The sequence below is a fragment of the Meles meles genome, chromosome 8 (genome assembly GCF_922984935.1).
Source record: "Meles meles chromosome 8, mMelMel3.1 paternal haplotype, whole genome shotgun sequence".
Lineage (NCBI taxonomy): Eukaryota > Metazoa > Chordata > Mammalia > Carnivora > Mustelidae > Meles > Meles meles.
The window spans coordinates 19,365,445-19,387,225 of NC_060073.1; the positions used below are offsets into that span (position 1 = coordinate 19,365,445).

Below are 21,781 nucleotides of genomic sequence, written 5' to 3' on the forward strand. Positions count from 1 at the left end.
TTATTCTCCTTCATGGCTGAATAATATTTCAGGGACAATGCAGATTTTTATAAGTGATACGTAGTATTAATAAAGCATTTATACAATGTGATTTTGATTTCCTCAGAAATGAAAAAAACTAAAGCAAAAGGAGCTAAAGACATTTATAGATAAGAGACTTCCAAATTAAACTAGTGTATCCCTTGTATTTTTGAGAGCTTTGTCTTTCCTCATTTTTCTTTTCTTTTTTTTTTTTTGGTTTACTCACTATTATATTTTTCAAAATTTAATGTAGTACTTTGTTTTGACATTATAAATGTATATAATACATACATTATAAATGTATGTGTGTGTGTATGTATGTATTTACTAAAGTAGCCTCCACACCCAAAATGGGGCCTGAACTCACAATCCTAAGAGTCTCGTGCTCTACCAACTGAGCCAGCCAGGCACCCCTATAAATATTTCTTTACACAAACACTGCTGAACATAAAAATATGTCCCTGCTAGGGACTGCTAGCTGTCAACCCCAGCAACCTCTCACAAGAAGTGAACTGACCTCAGAAACATATTCCAGTTTTTACCTGGCCTCATGACCACTGGCATAAAGATCATATTTTCTCATTTTCTTGTGTAACAAGACTTTAGTCATATGACCAAGCTATAAAATATAAGCACAGTATTGTGTGGGTCTTCTAGAAAGTTTTTTTTAAAAGATATTATTTATTTATTTGACAGAGAGATCACAAGTAGTCAGAGAGGCAGGCAGAGAGAGAGGGGGAAGCAGGCTCCCTACTGAGCAGAGAGCCCAATGGGGGGCTTGATCCCAGAACCCTGAGATCATGATCTGAGCCAAAGGCAGAGGCTTAACCCACTGAGCCACCCAGGCCCCCATTCTAGAAAGTTTTTAAATGGAACTGATTCAGCTAAAAGATGTCCTTCATTTACCCCAGAGGACAACACAGAGCTCCTTTAGTCCCCATGGATCATGAGGTAAAAGATGGAAACTCTGGATAAGATGTTGGAACAAAAAGATGGAAGCCTGAATTGCTGATTATACTTTGGAGCATACTATACCAACCATGGGCTGCCTATCTTCAGACTTCTTTTCCGTAAAAAGAGAAATAATCTAACTTGTTTAAACCGTGTTATTTTAGGTTTTACCTACTGTATCCAGACAAACCTACTGTTAACATAAAACATTCATATATTTTCCCAAAAGTATAAATGAAGAGATCAAACTAACATACCAATCAGAATGCTCATTGGCCTATCTGTGGATCTAGGTTAGCGCATGCTAAAATGGCACAGAGTGTTTCAGACACTATCCTAGCATTTGAAGAGACATAACCCTGTATCAATGCTTATTATCATTGTTGTGAACAGGGAAGGTCTTAATGACTTTCAAAACTTGAACAGTAATATTTGTAACACCCCTGAACTTTACTAAATATTTTTACGCACATTATCTCACTGAACCTTCCAACCAGCCTAGGAGTCAGATAAGACTGGGATTGTTATCACCACTTCACAAATGAGGAAATTGCCCAAGGTCACAGAGCTTGTAAGTGGTAGGGCAAAAATTTGAACTTTAATCTCATGAGTGTAAATATTTTCCACTTAATCAGAGAATTAGGATAATTCTTAGAGAAATTTAGAAAGCTTAAAATGACCACAATTATCTCAAAAATAACTAATATAAACATGATTGCAAAATAGACCACAAATCAATGTCTTGGTATTTCACAGAATTACATAAAGACTTTTTAAAATTAATTTTTCCACTTATTAACTGAGGAAACATCCTGTTCAATTTTAGAACTGATGACAGCACCATTTCCTTCTGAGATCCTATATTTTACACTCGAGAGAAGAGTGAACAGTGAGGGGCAGTGCGTGAAGTAAGAGGTAGCAAGGGGGAAGCAGAATTTCTTTCTAATGACCACTTCTCTTTGGACAATGTAAGGCAGATCCTATCCATTTCCACCTGGGAGTGGTACAAGATGCTTCTACAATTGCTTCCAGAAATCTCTCTTCAGAAAATTTATACAGCACAAAGAATCAGACTCATGAACAAGAAGTGAACTGACCTTCAGTCCAGCTCTTAAACTATGAATTGATCCCAGCCCTGCATTGCCATGCTACAGAAAGGTACCCAGGATCAAAAGCCAAAGTAAGTCGGTCTCAATGTATAAGACCTAGTTTCTTTCTTTTTTTTTTAAGATTTACTTATTTATTTATTTGAGCGAGAGAGGGAGAGAGAGTGCACATGAGTGGGGGGAGAGGCAGAGGGAGAGAATATTCAAGCAGACTCCCAGCTGAGTGCAGGGCCTGATGCAACCTTGATCTTACTACTCATGAGATCATGACCTGAGCCAAAACCAAGAGTCAGAGGGTGCCTGGGTGGCTCAGTGGGTTAAGCCTCTGCCTTCAGCTCAGGTCATGATCCCAGGGTCCTGGGATCGAGCCCTGCATCGGGCTCTCTGCTCAGCAGGGAGCCTGCTTCCTCCACTCTCTGCCTACTTCTCTGCCTACTTGTGATCTCTGTCTGTCAAATAAATAAATAAAATCTTTAAAGAAAAAAACAAAAACCAAGAGTCAGAAGCTTAATCAACTGAACCACCCAGGTGCCCCAAGACCTAGTTTTGATTTTTTTTAAAGATTTTTATTTATTTATTTGACAGACAGAGATCACAAGCAGGCAGAGAGGTAGGCAGGGAGGGGGGGGCAGAGGGGAAGCAGGCTCTCTGCCAAGCAGAGAGCCCGATGCGGGGCTCCATCCCAGGACCCTGGGATCATGACCTGAGCAAAAGGCAGAGGCTTTAACCCACTGAGCCACCCAGGCGCCCCCCCATGGCCTAGTTTCTAATCCTTTTCCTACAGATGACTCCTTGGGACATTACAGAAGGTATTTAACCGTTCAATTTCATGTATTCTTTAGATTATGGGGAAGAAGGATCCTTTACTCCCCAGAACTATCTAGAAGCCTGATTAAGCTAAAGACTCTTTATATAATGTTTAATATAAATGGATTTGGAGAATGAAATTACTGCTTTCTCTTCTACTATTCTAAATTTTTACTCTGTCTTTCCAAAACAAAATGACCTAATAGAAGGCTTCACTAATGGATCTAGTTTAAGGAAATGTTCAGCCGAGGAGAAAAATCTAAATGATACTAGAGGGAGAAGGAAAGAAGTAAAAGAAACTTCACTTTCAATTTCATTTTCTTGAAATTATAAAAGCTTGGAGCTGATAGCAATCTTTTTAGGTTATCTAGCTTAATCCTTTTCCAAATTAGAAGATCAATACGTTATTGAATTTTAAAACAGCACTTGAATACAGAATTCCTTTATCTTAAAATAGCAAGGATACATATCTCTGTGGTTCCTTCTCATCAGTGGATACACAGGTTTGTACTGGGGTTCCACTTTACCAAAATATTTCATTTCATATGCTTTTTCATATGCTTCATATGCTAAATAATTCTTGGGAATTATTTAGTAATATAATATATTCATCTACTTCGATTTGCTTCTGGATTATTGCCAGTTTTTTCTTAAAGATAATGTGGCTGTAAACATTTTTATACAAACAATTTCTTTTCTTTTTGAGTTATTTCCTTAGGATATATTCCCAGAAGTAAGGCTTTAGGATCAAAAGATATTCTCATTTTTATAACTCTTGTTATTCATTGCCAAATTGCTCTCCAGAAAGACAGTACCACCTTCAAGAAATAGAGACCGATTCCTTCACTGACATCTCAGTACAATGCTTTAATTTTAAACTAACTCAAAAGGGTCTTAATTTGCAAAGCTTAAATTACTGGGGAACCTGAATATTTAGTTAGGTTATCTTTCCTCTTATACAACTTTATAAAATTTAATTGTAAAAGCAACACATGAATGTAATAGGATACAGAAGGGTATGAACCTCACAAACTTAATATCAAATGAAAGAAGCCAGGCGCAAAAGACTGCATACTGTATGATTTGTATACATCTCAAAAATAGATGCCAAAATATATATCCACGTAATTTGTTACAAACTATCTAGCTAACAATGTGAAAAGTTTATTAGTTGATAATTGGGAGGACTGTGGAAGGAATAAATTTAGATTCACACCTCCTACCTTATGGGTACAATGAATTCTAGTTGAATTAAGATGTTAAAATACTTTTATATCCAGGAGAAAATCAAGTGTACTTGTCCCTGAGATAATTTTATGACATAAACCAATAGCAGTATTTGAGAGCAGATGGATGTATAGATAGAATTTGTTTTTTAAGTTTTCATAGGATAAATAGCAAAGATAAAAGAGGAGTGACAAGATAGAGAAAAATCATGATGAATATAACTAGAAGTTAATATATGACATGTAAAGGAAATAAATGGTACAAATTTGTGTTGTAGTAACTAAGTCCCTTCAGGATAGGTGACCAAAGGAAATTATTTAAGAGCTTCTTTGTGCACTATTCTTTTTAAAATTGAAAAATTAGAGACAATCTGCATGCCTATCAATAAGGCAATGGTTAATGAATTAATAGATAAAATAAATATTCTATAACAGATATTCCTGTGCAGCCATTAAAAAATGAGTTACATTCACTAACAGAAAAAGATATACATAGTTTTAAAAGTGAAAAAACAAGTAAGAATACAGTGTGATTACATTTCTGTAACGTGTTATGAACATTTGCGGGTATATGTATGATCACACACAGAAAAAGTTCTGGAAGGATGTATAACAATCTGTTAACAGTGAATACACTGGGAAATTGAATTAAGAGAGTGCTTACAAGTAAGGAAGGCTTACTGTTTCCTTCATACACTTCTGTATCCTATTACATTCATGTGTTGCTTTTACAATAGGGCTGTGAGTAGTTGTTCATTAATTCCCATTTGCAGCATAATAACCCACTGTTGCATATACCATGACTTACTTATTAATTTTCTTATTGACTGCATTTTTTAAGTTTCCAGTTTGGGCCTAATATGAATGGTGTTACTCTGAGTGCTCTGGTATGAGTATTTAGTAAACATATGTCTGCATTCAGTTGGTTCTGTGCCTGGGAGTAAATGACTGAGTAATAGGGTATGAATATGTTCAGTTTTAGTATAGACTGCCAGTTTTCCAAAATATCCCCATTTGCACTCCCACAAGCATAAGTAAAAACTTAAACCATTTATAATTTGCTGTCCTATAGTCATCTTAAAAAAATACGTTCAGGTCTTAATATCCAATACTATAAAAAGTAACTGGTTTGGTGTGCCTGGCTGGCTCAGTCAGGACAGCATGCAATTCTTGATCTTGGGGTTGTAAGCTCAAGCCTCACATTAGGCAGAGAGCTAAAAATTTAAATAAATAAATAAATTACAGTGGTCCTAGGAGGCATCTTTGTTTTGTTCTTGTTTTCAAGAAACATAAACCTAATTTTTCTCATAGTTTTAAATAAATACTTTAACAGAGATTAGTAATACTCTATTTTTAGTTGTTTGGGAGTTTATCAAGGTTAGAAACTTCAAAAAAAATCACGTAATTAATTTTGAGTCTTAATACCTATTAATATGTTCTTAAGGATCATATACAGTAATTATATTTAATAAATATTTTAGAAATTAAACTAGTATTGCATTTCTGGGTTAGTCATATGTCACATATTTGCTAGAAATTTACAGCTCATTCACACTTTTGTTTATATCTTAAAATAGTTTACAGTTTCCTCTTTTGGGATTATTTTTGCCAAGTTTGAGGATCAATCAATACACTATTGCCCCTTTAATTGAACCAAAAAAATAATGTTAGCTAATATTTATGGAGCTCTTTCTATGAGCCAGGAATGGTTCTATGACTTTTATTCATTTATTATTCATAACAGTCTTGGGGCACCTCGGTGGCTCAGGTGCTTAAGCATCCAACTCTCGATTTTGGCTCAGGTGATGATCTCAGGGTCATGAGACTGAGCCCCGAGTTGGCTCTGCACTGGGCATGGAGACTGCTTAAGATTCTCTCTCTCTCTCTCTCCCTCTATCCCTCCACTGCCTTTCTCTCACTCCCTCTCTAAAAAACAAAACAAAACAAAAAAACCTTCAGAAGTCTTAATACTATTCAATTTGCAAACTGGGAAACTGATAAAAAATAAAAATAAAACAAAACAAAAACAAATTAGGAAACTGAGCATAGAGAGGACAAATAATTTGCCCAAGTTGACATAACTATTAAAAAATATCAAATCGGGGCGCCTGGGTGGCTCAGCAGGTTAAAGCCTCTGCCTTCAGCTCAGGTCATGATCCCAGGGTCCTGGGATCGAGCCCCGCATCGGGCTCTCTGCTTGGCTGGGAGCCTGCTTCCTCCTCTCTCTCTCTCTGCCTGCCTCTCTGCCTACTTGTAATCTCTATCTGTCAAATAAATAAATCTTTAAAAAAAAAATATCAAATCATTAAAGCAATTTTGAACAAGAACAACAAAATTGGAGGACTTCTACCTGATTTCTCAAGACTTGTGATAAAGACGGTAATTAAGACTGTGGTATTAGCATAAAGATAAGTATATATACTGAAGAAATAGAAAAGAAAATCTAGAAATATGTACACACAAATATGGCCAATTCATTTTCAACAAAGAAGACAAGGTAATTCAATAAAAAAAAGATAAATAATCTTTTCAGTAAATAGTACTGGAACAACTGGATATTTATAGGCAAAAATAATAAATTAAAAAGAAGGAAAAAAAAGATCCTTAACCCGTATCTCATATCATTTAAAAAAGAAAAAAATCAACTCAAGGGCCATAGACCTAAATGTAAGAATCAGAACTAATTTGTAGGGGCGCCTGGGTGGCTCAGTGGGTTAAACCTCTGTCTTCAGCTCAGGTCATGATCTCAGGGTCCTGGGATCGAGCCCCGCATCGAGCCCCGCATCGGGCTCTCTGCTCGGCAGGGAGCCTGCTTCCTCCTCTCTCTCTGCCTGCCTCTCTGCCTACTTGTGATCTCTGTCTGTCAAATAAATAAATAAAATCTAAAAAAAAAAAATTTTTTTTCAAAAAAAAAAAAAGAACTAACTTGTAAGAGACAACACAGGAGATAATCTTTAATCTTAGTGATCGTGGGTTAGGCAAAAAAATGTCCTAAATAAGGCATAAAATGTATAAAGTTATTAAAGAAAAAAATTATAAATTTGACTTTATCAAAATTAAAAATGTGTCCTTTCAAAAGACACAAATGCAAAGTATAGCCTGGGAGAAAATAACTGGAAATCATACATATAAAACAAAAAACATCCAGGGACACCTGGGTGGCTCAGTGGGTTAAGCCTCTGCCTTCGGCTCAGGTCATGGTCCCAGGGTCCTGGGATGGAGTCTAGCATCGGCTTCTCTGCTCAGCAGGGAGCCTGCTTCTGCCTCTCTCTCTCTGCCTGCCTCTCTGCCTACTTGTGATCTCTCTGTCAAATAAATAAATAAAATCTTTAAAAATATATATATCCAGTATATATAATGAAATCTTTCATTTCAATGTCAACAAGACAAACTACTAATAAATAAATGGGGTGGGGCAGGGCCTAAGTGGCTGAGTTGGTTAAGCGGCTGCCATCAGCTCAGGTCATGATCCCTGGGTCCTGGGATCAAGCCCCACATCAGGCTCCCTGCTCAACAGGGAGATTGCTTCTCCCTCTCCTGTTCCCCCTGCTCATGCTCTCTCTCTGGGTCAAATAAATTTTTAAAATCTTTTTAAAAAATGAGCAAAAGATTTGAATGGATACATCATCATACACACGACAAAAAAATACATGAAAAGATGCTGAACATCATTAATCATTAGGGAAATTCTATTTTTTTAATTTTTATTTTTACTTGAAGGGCTTTTTAAAAGTTTTTATTTTAATTGCATATAGTTAAGTACAGTGTTATTTTAGTTTCAGGTGTAGAATATAGTAATTCAACACTCCTATATATCACACTGTGCTGGTTACAACAAGTGAAACCCTTAATCCCATCATCTGTTTAACTCAACTGCCTATCCATCTCTCCTCAGGTTAACAGTTTGTTCTCTATAGTTAAGAGTCTGTTTCTTGATTTGTTTCTCTCTCTCTCTTATTTTTTCCTTCTGTTTGTTTGTTTTGATTCTTGAATTCCTCATAGGAGTGAAATCTTATGGTATTTTTCTTTCTCTGACTGACTTGTTCTGGTTAACGTTATATTCTCTAGCCCCATCCCTGTCATCACAAATGTCAAGATTTCATTCTTTTTTATGGCTGAATAATATTCCGTGTGTGTGTGTGTGTGTGTGTGTGTGTGTGTGTGTACACATACCACATCTTTTTTTTTTTTTTTTTACATAGGCTCCACATACAGCATGGGGTTTGAACACATGACCCTGAGATCTAGAGTCACATGTTCTACTGACTAAGCCGGCCAGGTGTCCCAATAACATGTCTTTTTTATTCATTCATCAATCAATGGACAGTTGGGCTGCTTCCATATCTTGGCTATTGTAAATAATGCTGCTATAAATGTGGCAGAGGGTATGGAATTCTATTTTTAAAAGTGGGGTATCCACTATACACCAACTAGAATGGTTAAGATATAGAGCAACTATAATTCTCACCCATTGATGGGACATAAAAGTGGTTCAGTTACTATGAAAAACACTTTGGGAGTTTCTTATAAATTTAAGGATACGTTTACTACACAACCCAGTCATTCTACTCCTTTAGTATTTATCCAAGAAAAATGAAAACTTAAGTCCATATAAAGATTTATACACAAATGTTTATAACAGATTTATTCATAATAGCCAAAAACTGGAAACAATCCAAATGTCTCTCAACTGGTAAATGAATAAATAAATTTGGAACATTCATATAATATAATACCTGATAATAGAAACAAATTATTCCAGAAACATGCATATGCAACAATATGGCTAAATCTTGAAAGTATTATGATAAGTGAAAGAAGCTAAATACTAAAGAATTCATAATGTATGATTTCATTTAGCACATCAGTAGCTGCCAGGGAGTTAGGGGACAGGTTTGGCTGCATAGGAATGTATATTAGTCAGAGTTCTCCAGAGAAACAGAACAAATAAGATATATGTATGTGTATGTGTGTGTATATATATATATATATATATATATATATATATATATGGAGGGGAAGAGATTTTGAGAGGAAGAGATTTCGAAGGACAGAGATTTATTATGAGAAGATCCAGGAAAGCCAGTGGTATGGTTTCAGTCCAAGCCTGAAAGGCTGAGAACCAGGAGCACTGATGGTGCTAGTCCAAGGGCAGCAGAAGACTGACGTGCTAGCTTATCAGTCAGGCTGAAAAGTTTCCAGATCTTTAAGTTCTGCTTCTGTTTTCTTAACAATTCTGTCTTCAATTCATTTCTCTCCTCTCCTATTTTAAGCATTCAGGAAGAATCATGCCACCCCTTCAACACTTTGCTTAGAACTCTCTTCAGCCAAATAGCCAATCATCACTCACAAGTTCTACCTTCTACAAAACACTAGAACATGAACACACAATTTGGCCGAAGTCTTGGCCATTTTTCTTTTTAAAGTAGATTGCACACCCAGTGTGGAGCCCAGTGCAGGGCTTGAACTCACAACCCTGAGATCAAGACCTGAGGTGAGATCAAGAGCCAGACACTTGGGAAGCCTGGGTGGCTCAGTCAGTTAAGTGTCTGCCTTCAGTTCAGGTAATGATCCCACGGTCCTGGAATGGAGCCCCACATTGGGCTCCCTGCTTAGTGGGGAGTCTGTTAACTCTCTCTCCCCTACCCCCCTGCATGTGCATGCAAGCTTGCGCTCTCTCTCGCTCTCTCTCAAAAACAAAAAATAAAAACTTAAAAAAAAAAAAAAAGCCAGATACTTAACCGACTGAGCCACTCAGGCACCCCAATTCTTGGCCACTTTTAACATGGATCACCTTGCCTCCAGTTTCCAATAATATATTTCTCATTTTCATCTGAGACTTCATCAGAATTGCCTTTTACTACTCATATTTCTGTCAATATTTCCTATTTACTATCCAACATTCTCCACATGACCATGCATTCTCTAAGAAGATGGAGGCTTCTCTCCATGTCTCTTTTCTTTCTGGATCCTCACCACAACTGCCATTACCAGTTCCTTCACAGCGATACTGGTGTTCCCTAGCATGTATCTCAAAACTCTTGCAGTCTATACCCACTACCCAGTTGCAAAGTTGCTTCCACATCATTAGGTGTTTGTTATAGCAGCACCTGACTCCTTGGTACCAATTCTGTCTTAATCAGCTTGAGCTACTTTAAAAAACATCATAGAGGGACGCCTAGGTGGCTCAGCTGGTTAAGCATCTGCATTCCGCTCTAGTCATGATCCCAGGGTCCTGGGATCAAGTCCTGCATTGACCACCTTGCTCAGTGGGGAGTCTGCTTCTCCCTTTGTCTGCTGCTCTAATTATATTGCGTAATACAGTAATATAGTTTCTTCCTTTTATTTACCAAAAAATTCTTTGTATCTTGCCTGTGGTAAATATTTGCAAACTATATTTTTAATTCCCAAATGTTCCCATTTAGTCCTTTTCCTAAACATTATTCCTAAACATTTATCAAAAAGAGATACTAATCATTCTTTCTTCACAGGTTAGTTAATTTAATTAAGACAAATAAGATAATATACATGAATGTACTTTACAAACAATAAAGTACTACACAAGTATCAGCTGTTTACATTTTGGTGATAGCCTGATCCATTTTCTTAGATTTGTTTATTTGAGGGAGAGAGAGAGAGCCTGCACAAGCAGGGGGTGGGGCAGAGCAAGAGAATCACAAGCAGACTCCCTCCCAAGCATGGAGCAGTACACAGGGCTTGACCTCATGACCCATGAGATCATGACCTGAGCACAAACTAAGAGACAGACACTTAACCAACTGAGACCCAGGTGTCCCTAGTCAAATCCATTTAAATGTAACATAAGACCTCTTTAGTTTAGGCCCATGCTTCATTTACTTATTCACTCATTCAGACTTTTTTTTTTAGATTTTATTTATTTATTTTTCAGAGAGAGTGAGAGAGTGCACAAGCAGGGGGAGTAGCAGGCAGAGGGAGAAGCAGGCTCCTCGCTGAGCAAGCAGCCTAATGTAGGGCTCGATCCCAGCTCCCTGGGATTGTGACCTGAGCTGAAGGCACACCCTTAATCAGCTGATCCTCCCAAAAGCCCCTACTACAAGGTTACAGCAATCAAAACTGTATGGTACTGGGGCGCCTGGGTGGCTCAGTGGGTTAAAGCCTCTGTCTTCAGCTCGGGTCATGATCTCAGGGTCCTGGGATCGAGCCCCGCATCCGGCTCTCTGCTCAGCGGGGAGCCTGCTTCCTCCTCTCTCTCTGCCTGCCTCTCTGCCTACTTGTGATCTCTGTCTGTCAAATAAATAAATAAAATCTTTAAAAAAAAAACAAAACTGTGTGGTACTGGCACAGAGACCGAGGGGGGAAAAAAAAAAGACCAATGGAATACAGAGCCAGAAATAAGCCACCAAGCATATGGTCAAATGATTTTTGACAAGATTGCCAACACTAAGACTAGGAAAAAGGACAGTCTTTTTAACAAATGGTGCTAGGAAAACTGGAAATCCACATGTAAAAGAATGAATCTGGACCCTTGCCTCAAACCATATACAAAAATTTTAACTCAAAATGGATCAAAGACCTAAATATAAAAGCTAAAACTATAAAATTCTTAGGATTAATTTTTAAAAAGGTATAAATCGGGGCGCCTGGGTGGCTCAGTGGGTTAAGCCTCTGCCTTCAGCTCAGGTCATGATCTCAGGGTCTCTCAGGGTCCTGGGATCGAGTCCCGCATCAGGCTCTCTGCTCATCAGGGAGCCTGCTTCCCCCTCTCTCTCTGCCTGCCTCTCTGTCTACTTGTGATCTCTGTCTGTCAAATAAAAAATAAAATCTTTAAAATAAATAAATAAATAAATAAATAATAAATAAAATAAAAAGGTATAAATCTTTGTAACCTTGGTTTAGGTAACAATTTCAAGTAACACCTAAAGCATAAGCAATGAAAGGGAAAAAATAGATAAACTAGACTTTATAAAAATTTAAAATTTTTGTATTCCAAAAGACACTATCAAGAAAGTAAAAAGACAACCCACAAAATGGAAGAAAATATTTGTAAATCATATATATGATTAGAGTCTAGTACCCAGAATATATAAAGAACTGTTACAATTCAGTAGTAAAATGACAACCCAATTAAAAATAGGCAATTCAGGGGCACCTGGGTGGCTTAGTCAGGTAAGCTTCTTCCTTTGCCTCAAGTCATGATCATGGGGTCTTAGGATCAAGCCCCATATCAGACTCCCTGCTTAACGGGGAGTCTGTTTCTCCCTCTTCCTCCCCCTGCTCATTGTCTGTCTCTCTGTCTCTCTCTCAAATAAATAAATAATTTTTTTAAAAAGGCAATTCATATAACATGTCCCCAAAGGTAAAGCAATGGCCAACAAACACATGAACAGATGCTAAATGTTGTTAGTAATCAGAGAAATCCAAACCAAAACCTCAGTGAAATTCTACTTCACAGGGGTGCCTGTGTGGCTCAGTCAGTTGAGCATCGAACTCTTGGTTTTGGCTCAGGTCACACTCTTAGAGTCACGGGATCAAGCCCCATGTAGGGCTCTGCACTCAGCTCGGAGTCCACTTGAGATTCTTTCCCTCTTCTTCTGCCCATTCCCCTGCTCACATGTGTGCACACTCTCTCTCTCAAATAAATAAATAAAATCTCAAAAAAAAAAAAAAAAAGAAATACCACTCGAATCAGGTAGAATGACGATAATCAAAAAAGACAAATAATAACAAGTGTCGGAAATGATATAGAGAAGATGGAATCTTCATACGTTACTGGGTGGGTAAAATGGAGCAGAAGCTTTGGAAAACAGTTTGGCAGTTCTTCAAAAAGTTAAATACAGAGACCCAGCAATTCACTCCTATTATTTACCTTATAAAAAGGTGTTCATATAAATACTTCTACACAGCTGTTCATAGTGGTATCAGTCCCAATAGCCAAAAAGTAGAAATAATCCAAATGTCCATTAACTGATGAATGAATAAACAAAATGGGGTTTCTAAACACAATCAAATATTATCCAGCCATGAAAAGGAATCAAGTAGTGAAACATAATGTCAGCATGGACGAACCACAAAAACATGCAAAGTGAAAAAAGCCAGACACGAAAGACTACATACTGTATAATTCTCTTTATATGAAGTGTTCAGAATAGACAAATCAATAAACATAGTATATTAGGGCTTACCAGAGGATGGGGGAAATAGGGAAATGGGGAAATAAAGAGTGACTGCTAATTGGTATGGGGTTTCTTTTTTGAGATAATGAAAATGTTCTGCAATTAGACTGTGGTGGTGGTTGCACAATCTTGTGAACAGACTGAAAAACAATAAATTTGTATACTTTAAAAGTGTGAATTTTATGGTATGGCAATTATGTCTCAATAAAAGAAGACATGGCTTCATAAAAACAATGAGTTGAAGACAAGAGCAGATAAGAAATGTTAAGAAACTTTAGAAGATGAAAACTAAGGAAACAAGTAATAACTATTGTAAGAGACTAAATGAAGCTAAAAATTAACTGGCTGTGTTAAGGAAAGGTGACAAGAAACAGGCCTACCCTCTTACAGAATACCAGAAAAGTTTAGGAACTGTAGGTACAAGTACCTATGAAGGCATGCATGAAAATATAGGTAAAATCAGAAGGTTAGTGTGATGGATTGAATGTCTGTAGCCCCCAAATACATTTGTTGAAATTCTGATCCACAGCTGTGGCTGTAGTTCGAGTAAGGAAGCAATTAAGGTAAAAGGAGGTGGGAAAGGGAGGACTCTGATCCAACAGGACTATGAAGAAGCAACAGTAGAAGACTCCCCTCCACACGCATGTATACACTGTAGTACACAGCAACAAGTACATAGCAAAAAGAGTCATCACTAGAAACCAAACCCTGCTGGACCTTAATCTTAGATTTTGCAGCCTGCATGACCATGAGAAAATAAATTTCTATTATTTAAGTCATGTAGCTTGTGATCTTTTGTTGTGTCATCCCAAGCTAACTAATATAGTTGGGTGAAAATTGTACATAAGAACCAGTTATATCCCGCTCAGCGGGAGGCCTGCTTTTCCCTCTCCCACTCCTCCCTGTCAAATAAATAAATAAATAAAATCTTAAAAAAAAAAAAAAGAACCAGTTGTATTTCTACATCCTATCCCCAACCTTGTGTAGCAAAGTTACTACCGTTCTTCCACCCAGATATAACATTAAAGGTTTATTCTCTATTAAGAGGCTGAATCACTAGGACTTTGAACAAGAACAGTGGAAAGTAGAGGGGCCCTACTAAAAACAGGATGATTACATTAAAGTCTATATCCTGATCTGTAAGACCCTCCCCTCCTTAGCACCTGAATAGAAATCCAAAAAGCTCAAAATCTCAAGGAAGTTTTCTTACATGAAAAACACATAAAAAAATAACAAATAAGGGGTGCCTGGGTGGTGCAGTCCGGTTAGGCATCTGACTCTTTGTTTTGCCTCAGATGGTGACATCAGGATCATGCGATCAAGCCCTACAGTCGGGTTTTGTGCTTGGCTTGGGATTTTCTCTCCTTTTCCCTCCACCCCTCTTGCTCATGCTCTCTCTCTAAAATAAATAAATACATCTTTTAAAAAAATCACAAATTAAAAAAGAAACCCAGGAGAAAAAAATGCAGGAGACACAGACACGAGCAAAATAAAATGAAAAATAAATAAATGCCACAATAGAGAGACAAGATAAAATCTTGTATTCATGAATTCAGAAAATAAAAAGTAAGTAAAGAAATTTAAAATATAATAATAGACATTTTTAGAATTCAACAAGATTAGAAAGGTCAAAAATATTCACAGAAAGTACAAACAAGGAAAAAATGGAAAAGAAGAGAGAATGATAGGAAAATTAGAGCATGAATCCATAAGGTCCAATGCCTGAGTAACAACAGTTCCAGAGACAGACATGAGAAAATATCAAACACATAATTCAATAAAACTTCTCAGCCCCTGGGGCTAATAATACATTATACGTTAATAAAAAAATATTTTAAAAAAACTTCTCAGACCTGAAAGATATGAATTTCCACACTGAAAATGTCTCAAGACAGTGAATAAGGAAAGATCTGTACCAATAGACATCTTTATGAAATATCACAAATGAAAATAGGATTAAATTTCTCAACAGTAATATAAAAAGCTAGAAAGAGAGAAATGCTTTAAAAATTCCAAGGAGGGGGGCGCCTGGGTGGCTCAGTGGGTTAAGCCGCTGCCTTCGGCTCAGGTCATGATCCCAGGGTCCTGGGATCGAGCCCCGCATCGGGCTCTCTGCTCGGCGGGGAGCCTGCTTTCCTCTCTCCCTCTCTCTCTGCCTACTTGTGATCTCTCTCTCTCTATCAAATAAATAAATAAAATCTTTTAAAAAAAAAAAAATTCCAAGGAGGGGCACCTGGGTGGCTCAGTGGGTTAATCCTCTATCATCGGCTCAGGTAATGACCCTGAGATGAAGCCCCAGCATCAGGCTCTCTACTCAGCAGGGAGCCTGCTTGCTTCCTCCTCTTTCTCTCTGCCTGCCTCTCTGCCTACTTGTGATCTCTCTGTCAAATAAATAAAATATATTTTTTTTAATTCTAAGGAAAAATCATCTCCAACATAGATTTTTATACTCACACAAACTATCCATCAAATATAAGGGTAGTATAAAAACAGTTTCAGATCCCCCAAATGTTATTTTGCATGTACCCTTTCTCAGAAAACTACTGGAGGATGCCACCTAACAAAATGAAGGAGCATTTAAGGAAAAAGGAAAACAAAGGCCTCAGAAAATATGGAACATAACTTGAGAGGGACAAATAATAATATAATACAGATAAAGGATTTAGAGAGCAACCAGGCCAGATTGGAGTAGGAGGACTCCTACTTAGGTGAAGGAGTGCTCCAGGAGAGTTCTCTTGAAGAAAATAAACTGAAACTTAGAGAATACCTGATGTGTCTGCATAAACTGAAAGAAGACTGACATTTTGGTTGGAAATTTCTAGAAAACCAACCAAATAAAAAACAAGGCAATTATTAACTCCAGGAAAAAGGAGGAAAAAAAAACTATGTAAAAAGGGGAAATGTAATCATTATATAATGATCATTATAATGTAAACATTATATATAATGATTATATTTAAATGTAATGATTAAATGTAATGATTAAATGTAATTTAAATGTAATGATTATATATATATAATGATTACATTTCCCCTTTTTACATAGTTTACATAATATATATATTATATGCCATTTCCATAGTCATAATAAGTGCTGAATATTGACCCAAAATCATAATTTTATTAGAAGGCTAGGAGAAAGGGGAGTTTTAGGAGATATAAAAGCACTGAACCCATCACAGGAAGTCATTAGATCATATCTAAAACTGAAAAATCAAGAAGAGGAGCTTAAGCATGCTATTTAAAAATATACGGGGGAAAAAAAAGCAAAAGAAACGGTGAAAAAAACTAAAAGTATTCTTTTCTGAGGAATGGGGCTCAGAGGTGAGAAGTTTGTGAGGTATGGCACTGCTGTGTTTTGTTAAAACTCTTTAGATCTATTTTACCAATAAAATTTTGTAGCTAATTTAAAAAAAATTAAATTAAAAAAAAAAATGTGCTCCTTAGATCTGCCCTCTCCTTGCCCATTATTTGTAATATACTGTTTTCCTAACATTTTTATCCTAGTTTTTTCATTTGTTTCATCTAGTTATTACTTTCCAATGCATTTTTATTTTTTTCTTTCACCAATTTACATAGCCAACTTGGTCCCTGTTAATGTTTTTTGTTGCTTCTTTTTTTCTCCAATAGATTATGTGCCCTTACTTCAAATGTCTTAATGCTGCCAGATTTCTTGTATTTGTACCTTCCTTCTTTCCCACAGCAAAAAAATACAAACTTTCTTTGCTCTCCAAAGTCTTTTACTTCTGTTTCTCTAACTCTAAGGACAAAACGCTGAAAACCTGACTTCAAAGACAAAGAAGAGGTGGTCAGGTAAAGAATATCAACTTTCAACTCTATTTCTTTTTTTTTTTTTTAAGATATTAATTATTTATTTGACAGAGAGAGAGAGATCACAAGTAGGCAGAGAGGCAGGCAGAGAGAGAGGAGGAAGCAGGCTCCCTGCGGAGCAGAGAGCCAGATGCGGGGCTCGATCCCAGGACCCTGAGATCATGACCTGAGCCGAAGGCAGCGGCTTAATCCACTAAGCCACCCAGGCACCCCTCAACTCTATTTCTAAGCTTAATTCTTCACCTTCCTTACTTTCCAAATCTGTTGGTTAAATACATTTATTCTTTGTGGAGTCAGGTTTTTTTTTTCCTTTTTCTTTTTATTGAGATGTAAGTGACATGTAACATAATAGTTTAGGTATAGAGCATAATGTTTGGTGTTTGTATATATTAGGAAATGATCACTACCATAATTCTAGATAACATACCTCACCACACATAATTACAATTTTTTTTCTTATGATGACAACTTTTAAGCTCTTTCAGCAACTTTTAAATATACAATACAGTATTATTAACTACAGTCACCATGTTGTACATTACATCCCTAGGACTTAACATATTGTGTAACTGGAAGCATGTACCTTTTTCCCACCTTCACCATTTCATTCACCCTCTTCCCCCTCAGTTAAAAATAAACCGAACCCAGTTTAGTTTTAGATTCTACATATTAGGGGTGCCTGGGTGGCTCAGTTGTTAAGTGTCTGCCTTAGGCCCAGGTATAATCCCAGGGTCCTGGGATGGAGCCCTGCATTGGGCTCCCTGCTTAGCAGGAAGCCTGCTTCTTCCTCTCCCACTCCCCCTGTTTGTGTTCCCTCTCTTGCAGTGTCTCTCTCTGTCAAAAAAAAAAAAAAAAATCTTTAAAAAAAAGAGATTCCACATATTAGTGAGTTCATATGATATTTGTCTTTCTCTGCCTTATTTTAGCATAATGTCCTCAAAGTCCATCCATGTTGTTGCAAATAACAAAATTTCCTTCCTTTTTATTGCTGAATAATCCTTGGAGAGTCATTTTAAGACCATCTTAATGGTCTCAAGACCACTGCCACCCTGACTGGGAATTTCTGTAATTGTGAAAAATGTTACCTATAAATTGCCTTCAAATATACTAAAATGTTTGCCTATACTAATTAAAATAATGAGATTTTATTATATTTTTAAATATATAATTACATATTTATCTGTAGTTGAAGATCAATAAATTTTTTTAGGACTCAAGTATTTTTAAAGATCTCAGAACAGTTTATTGATTAGGTATAATACCAATAATGCCTGATGGATAAATGTGGCTCCAGTTCCCACCTCCAAAATAACCTTGTGTCTCTGCCCTTGATCCCTGAATTCCTTTCCACCTCTTCTGAAAACAGATGCAGTTAATCATCCTTTCCTTGTCCTGGATCTTCCCTCTCTCCTTCTTTAATGGCTCCCTTTCCTTCAACCTATACACATATTCAAGTCTCTCCATCTAAAAAATTTAAAACAACAAACTCTACTCTTGCTGTCACCCCCTCTCCTTTCCCTTTCACAGTCAACCAGACTTCTGGGGGGGCGGGGGAATGCTGAGCCTACCCATTGTCTCAACTCCTTCACCCTTCCCATTTACTCCACCATCCAGGAAAATCTGGCATCCTGCCATGCTACTCCAGTGCCACTAACAACCTCCTTTGCAGCTCTTATCTTGTTTGACCTCTCTGAGGCAACTGATATCACTGAACACTCCCTCCATATTGAAACTCTCTCCACCCCCAGTTTCTGCAGCACCACCTTTTCCTTGTTCTCCCAAATCTTTTACCAATCACTCCCAGTCTCGGAAGATCGGTATCTTTATTTATTGTAAAACTAGCTCTCTGGAGACAAGATTCAGATTCCTACAATGGGTCTCTAAGTCCCAATCAAAAAAAAAAAAAAATTGGCAGCAAAGTTACCACCAACACCCAGCAACCAACACAATTAAAAGAACTAAAACCCTATCGTTATATGAGTTCACTAAAGTGTAGAAATGGACTATTCTGATTAGTTGGAAATGTTTACAAAGTAAAGAGAGGTTATACAAGAGAAATGACAAGAGACTTGGAGCTAAGAGAAAAAAAAAAAAAAGAGTGAGTAGAGAACAGGGATGGGAATGAAATACCTCTGCACTATAATTTGGAAAGGTAAAGACAGGGGAGAAAAAGTTAAAACTTTTTCTCCAGGACATCCATGATTCACCTATGAATAAGGGTAATTAGCTACCAAAAATACACCTCACTCTCAGTGGGAGAGAAATCTCCACTGTAAATACTAAGTATGCCAGATTATTGTTTGCATCCCCCAAAATCTGTGCTCCTATTCTTCTTGCACATGATTGTCTGGCTGAACATTAATTCCTAGGCTCCTTTGCAATTAGCAGGGGCCTTATATTAATTCTCATCTAGGAAATGTGAGCACAAGGTGTGTTTCTAACTTCTGCCTTACTTACTTAAGAGGCGTTTATCCTAGAGCTCCTCCTCCCCTTAGCCTTTCTGTTGGCTGGAAATGGCTATAACTAAGGCATCCTAGGAAATCTTGTGTCTCCAATCTTATGAAAATACCAACAACAGAAGAAGAGATGTCAGTGATAACTTTGTTGTTAAAAAGTATAAATTCTTGGGGCTCCTGGGTGGCTCAGTGGTTGAGTGACTGCCTTCAGCTCAGGTCATGATCCTGGAGTCCCGGGATCAAGTCCCACATCTGGCTCCCTGCTCAATAGGGAGTCTGCTTCTCCCTCTGACCCCCACACCCCTCTCATGCTCTCTCTCTGTCTCTCTCTCGCAAATAAATAAAATCTTAAATATATATATGTGTGTGTTTGTGTATATATAGACACATATATTTACATATATATAAAAATTCCTGGGGTACCTGGGTGGCATAGTTGCTTAAGCACCTGACTCTTGGTTTTGGCTCAGGTCTGATCTCAGAGTCATGGGATCAAACCCCACATCAGGATCCGCTCTCAGCACAGAGTCTGCTTTCTCTCTCCCTCTCCCTCTGCCCCTCCCCCCCATCTCCACTTTCCCTTTGCTTCTCTCTCTCAAATAAGTAAATAAATAAATCTTTAAAAGAAATATAAATTCCTTTTTGGTGTCCCTTTTCTAAACATAACAATCAAAGCTGTTTTTATTACTCAGCTGAGTTTAAGAACTTTCCACTTGGAGAACCTGATGTCAGGTCCTTCAACAATAATTATTTTCTTTTAATTACTAGGAAATGTGATAAGAAAAAGTTCACAAGGTGAGAAAAATCAACCACTTCTTTTCCTTGTAAGTGTATGTCTCCTTTAGAAATATGAAATCACAAGCAAATATTTGCTGGAAATGCAAAGGTCAAAACAGTCCTTATGTCCAGACATGGCAACAAAGATTAGCAAGACTCCATAGGCTATTCATAGGCATAACCTTGATGAGAAAAAAGGCAGGACCATTGTCCTTGCAGACCTAACCTATTTTCTTCTACTTATAGATGGACAATGCTGTACCAAGCCAACCTTTGAAGACAAGGCAGAAGACCGACTATACATATAGGATTTTTAAGTCAACCATGCATCTAAACATCAGCTTTGGTGGCCTATAGACTATCAAAAAAAGACCATTTTAGGTCTTATTAAATATTTTAGGATACCTGATATATATTAATTAATTCATCCTCTCAGCCCCCTGTGAGGTAGGTTTTATCAATTCCATTTGTTGGGGAAATTTGATCAAGGAGAATAATAATAGCATTTTTCTATTTACAAAATACTTATTAAAAGCTTCACATGTTTATCTTCTCAATCTTCTAACATTCCTGTGAGGTAGGTGGTAATATTACCTTTTTCTTTCTCACAGGGAAAATGCTATGGCCCAAGGAGCTTGATGACTTACTCACGTGGTAGCCCTTATTTTATCCACTAACTAGAACATACTGCCTGGGATTGACACTAGATCATGGATTCAAGTCTGAACTGCACATAATTCAAAAGTGTCAAGCTTCTAGTTTTCTCTATAGCCATCTTTCAACACATCACATTCCAAAAAGGATTCGGGTCATGCTTGTTGTTTAAGCTCATGTGTGCGCTGTTTATAAAGCTTATTATCACTTCTCTAAATTGAATTATTTAAGGTTTGTCTAAATGCCCAAAAGCTAAATTATTTTTTGTTTACTGTCTGTGCACTAACATTGTAAATGATGTCATCAGGAATGTACAAAACTCTTAGGCAAAGCTGCAGGGCCAATAAAAGCAACCTACTTTGGGAAAAGTGCATTTCTCCTTCTTCCTTTTTTTTTTTTTTTTGAAGTAGGCATCACACAAAAAAGATGACTCATTAAGCCCAAAAGAGTTGACTCCACCATGTGAGGGCTTCTTATGCAGCCCTCTACAAAGAGACCTGAGTGGCAGCATGAGGCCTCCTCTTCTGTGCATTTTCCTCCAGGCAGAATGTGCATTTGTGTGGCTACATACACAATTATAATCTCCCCTGAAAGGCAATTCCTTCCATATGACAGGCTGAACAGTGGCCTGAGTGCTAGCCTCATGTTGCCTGTGCAGTTAACATGCTGAAATTCCAGACACATTTAATCTCTCCTTTCTGAGAAACTAAGATGGGACAGAAGAAGTGAAGCTGGAAAAAACTCCACACAGAGAGAAAGGAGGCCAGCCCAAGCGCCCAAACTCACTTTCTCATGGG

The 21,781-nt window shown here is 37.3% G+C and overlaps 1 protein-coding gene and 1 long non-coding RNA gene across 2 annotated transcripts in view; one reads left to right on the forward strand and one right to left on the reverse strand.

The window, feature by feature from the left end:
- CSTPP1 (centriolar satellite-associated tubulin polyglutamylase complex regulator 1) overlaps nt 1-21,781 on the reverse strand; it is a 190,613-nt gene that overhangs the window by 159,605 nt on the left and 9,227 nt on the right. The gene's annotated exons all lie outside the window — the stretch shown is intronic.
- Nucleotides 1,941-21,310, forward strand: LOC123949919. Its single transcript, XR_006820097.1, has 3 exons — nt 1,941-2,152; nt 20,577-20,777; nt 20,942-21,310. It is a non-coding gene; the product is annotated as an uncharacterized LOC123949919 (long non-coding RNA).